The sequence below is a fragment of the Lepus europaeus genome, chromosome 2 (genome assembly GCF_033115175.1).
Source record: "Lepus europaeus isolate LE1 chromosome 2, mLepTim1.pri, whole genome shotgun sequence".
NCBI classification, from domain to species: Eukaryota; Metazoa; Chordata; class Mammalia; order Lagomorpha; family Leporidae; genus Lepus; species Lepus europaeus.
The window spans coordinates 164,442,510-164,446,477 of NC_084828.1; positions in this window are offsets into that span (position 1 = coordinate 164,442,510).

Genomic DNA, 3,968 nt, shown 5'->3' on the forward strand with positions numbered 1-3,968 from the left:
TTTTTACTTTTAGCTGGAACGTACCTGCCTCCAAATGACTAACTATGGAGTAGCCAACTATGCTTTCAAATATGATAAAATTTTGAGGAAATCAAATCTCCGCTACCTTAATTTAAAAACTACTCAAAAGTGAAGCCAAATCAGAGGACAGTAATACAGCAGAATGTACTAGGTACCTGAGGTTTTGCTGCAGGAATCCACAATGCAGGGATTTTCTTTCTCAAGGTCACAGCACACTACGTCTTTGAGGGCCTGTCCATCATCTGTTGGGGCAATCCTGCTAGGTAGCTAAGAGCTTGCAAAATGGCCAAATAATGCAGTTTTCCTTTATTATTATTATTATTATTATTATAGGTGAGATAGTTCATCATACCTGCTTTATTTTAAGATTGTTGACATTTCAGTTACTCAGTAAACCTTGACTAAGGTACAACTTTGAATAATATATCAAGCAATGTTTGAAATGCAGTGTTTAGTATTATGGAAAAATTTCAATATTTGCCTGTCTTTTGAATAACCATATTCTAGCAACAGAAGAGAACCACAATAGATCTGACAAAGAAAACCCAGGCAATACCCTAGTAGTCTATTTGTATCATGTAAGGATGGTTATGAAAGTGATTCATAAATAATTTTTAAATCATTTAAAATCTTGAGGTGATATTCAAAGATCCATTTTATAAATTCATTTATGAAAATCTATATTTCATTTCCACCATATCAGCTTATTTCACCAGCATAATTATCCATAATTAAATTAAATGTGAAATAACAAGAAAACACTTGAATTCTAACAGTTCTGCTGTTTCTTGAGTTGGAAGTACTTAAGCATATTTGAGGGTATCAGGGTAGCTATGCATTAAAATAGAGGAAAAAAATCTAGAGGTTGAAAAAGTTTGTACTTCTGGATACCAAATAATGGCTTCTGATGGAGGAAAACTGCTTTCTACAAGAAAAACCTTTGGATTAGCTATGTTCATGGGCATACGATATAGTCATAGCCAATGTCAAGCACTGATCTTTTAACATCTATTTTGGAGTTCTAATGCATTCAATATTTATGTTACATTCAGTAAAAATTGCATAAGTTACATCCATTAAGATTTCCTCAAACAGAGACACATTTTTATGCAGTTAGGCCTATGTCTGAATTTAGATTTTTAAATAAGATTTGTCTCTCTTCTGGTCATCAGATTTTCTTTCAAGTTGAGACTTTGATTTACTAATATCTTATTTGTCAAGAAATCCACATTGATTTCTTCATGTTCTGTTGCACCAGTAACAGAAAAGAAGACAAGGGAAAGGAAGGGAATTTTTAAAAGGAGAAGGAAAGATGGAAAGAAGGAAACAGAAATGGTGAGCCTCTTGACGGTTCTATTGCAAGCTAAAGACGAGAACACAGATGAGGACAAAGCTATCCCATGGTGCTTAAAGCAATGTCATTCAGCACAGTGTTGCCTTGGCGCACGCTTCTTGTTTTACACTTTTCCTATGTTTCAAGTTACTAGGTGAGAATCCAGTGGAAAAACAACATAGATGGCTAGAAGCCATCGAGGACATTGAGAAGGTGGACATCCATTACTAAGTAACATGGCCACAGCTTTTGAAGATACAGCAGCACGAGACAATTCAAAGGTGGATAGCTGTTTTCACTTGTTCACCTTAGAAGAAATGCTTGAACAGCATAAGGCACTTAAGACAGAAGTTCTTTCTCCAGGTCGTAGGTGGATGGCCGGTGAAGTTTGCTCTTCATTCTGCACAGTGGCACAGTTCAGTTCCTGCTCTGACCTTGGAGTCCAGTAAGGAAGGCAGGTAACAAGGCATATGGAATTTAGTTCTCTCCTAGGCACCAAGAAAACAGACAGGGTCCAGCTCTGGGGGTCCTGCACAGGCTGAAACGCTGTCCTCTGTGAGGGTGCCTGTGGTGCCTCTGATCGGCTCTGTTTCTCATGCGAAACCTCACATGGCAGGTCACCAGGAGGGCCGAGGGAGGAGTGTGAGGCAGCTCAGATGCTCCTGGGCCGAGGTAATCACAGCATTGGTCGGGGTGTGCAGTGGTTCCCCTCAGACGTGCCCTGCCTGTGACACAAGGCTCTGTCTTTGGAAGAAGCAAAATAAAGCAATAAGGCACATTCCCAAACAGGAGGAGGCAGGGTTTTCAACACACTCCGATCAGTCTCAAGGCTTGGCATGGAGGCTGGCTCATGACTACTGAATGGAAACTTTATTGTTAGTCATACCCATTTCTTCCCCCCAAGCACTATCAATGCCAGATCTCTGTAAAAGGAAAAACAGTGATGCTAATCATTCACTGAACCTTTATTAAGTGTCTATTATATTCCAAGGTGCGTGTGTATGTGTGTGCACACATACAAAGGAAGATGCTGGAGACAAGGGAATAGAAAAGGTAAACATTGTTCTACCCTCACAAGGTTTACACCCAGAGATCAAGAGCTAGGCTTATTTTGGAATTACAGAGCTGAACTGCTTATGAAACTAAAACTTTTCCCCAAGAATAGAGATCAATCTAGGCGTAGCTGTATCTTTATAGCACTGAGCAAAGTGCATGATATTTGGGGAATGATCTGCAGCATTTGGAAGGTGGAATGTAAGTTTCACTTCTGTTCAAACCCCACATTACCTAGGATTCAGATATGAGTAAGACACAATCTCTCCCTCCAATTTAGATTAGTGGGGGAGACAGGCACATAACACACTAAAAGTACCTTGGAGTGCCCCTCCCCCAAATAAAACAGGACTTGAAATAATGGGAATGAATGCTGTTGTTATAGTTTGCTAAGTGTAGAAAGGCACTGGAGAAATAAAATGTAAAGCCTGCTGTGCGCTTATGCCATGTAGGATATTATCAAACATGACCCCTGGACACAGGGGAAACGAGCTGTCTAGATTGCCATTACTTTCATACCTTCATTTGCTCAGCACTGTAATGGGAACCACCTGCCTCCAAGGTTATTGTGAGATGGAGAGGACTCAGGACAGAGGACGAGAGCCAGACCCATTGATAAACATGAGCCTACTGGTTGTAGGACCAAAAAGACCTTAATTTCTTTGAGCCTCCATTTCCCTATGTGTAAAATAAAGACAAAATTACTTATCACCCTGATCTGCTCTGAGGGCTGAGTGCTACAATAGACTTCAAAGTAGTGTGAATGGGGCAGGTGTTATGGTACAGGCAGTTAGGCCACCACTTGGAACACCAGCATCTCCTATCCGAGTGCCTGGTTCCAGTCTCAGCTACTCCACTTTCAATCCAGCTTCCTGCTAATGCGCATACTTGAAGGCAGCAGGTGGTGACTCAAGTACCTGAGTCCCTGCTTTCCCTGAGGGAGACCTGGATGGAGTTCCAGGCTCCTGGCTTCAGCCTAGCCCAGCCAAGGCTGTTGTAGGCATTTGGGGAGTGAACCAGTGGATGAAATTATCTCTCTATCCCTAGCCCCTCCCCAGTCTGTGTCATGCTGCCTTTCAAATAAATAAAAATTAAACATAAAAATAAAAGTGGTGTGGAAACACATTAAGCAATGTAAGCATTATTATTAGAAGGAGGAAGAAATGCTGGGTCCTTTTAACATCAACCGGGCTCTCTCCTAAAAACCAGACTCTTGTGTGCTCACATAGAGGAACTGAGTTAACACATAAAATGGGTCTTCCTCTCTCTCTTCCTCTAGCCCCCAGCCAAGGCAAATCCAACACTGATCGTGTAGTTGAGATGGAATCTCCATTGGGAAGCTTGCGTTTGAGCATAGCTAAGTCTGTACGTACCTTACATTTCACAATTCCAAGCTCAAATATTCCTATCCTGTAATTTGGTTTCATCCTATTGTATTCAAGTCACATCTCACAAGAAGATACACTCCCAGTGTTCATAGCAGAGTGGTTTGCATATTAATAGGGCTCAATGTTACTTCTAGTAAAAGAAATAAGAGAAAAGGTCACTTTAGCTGATGATG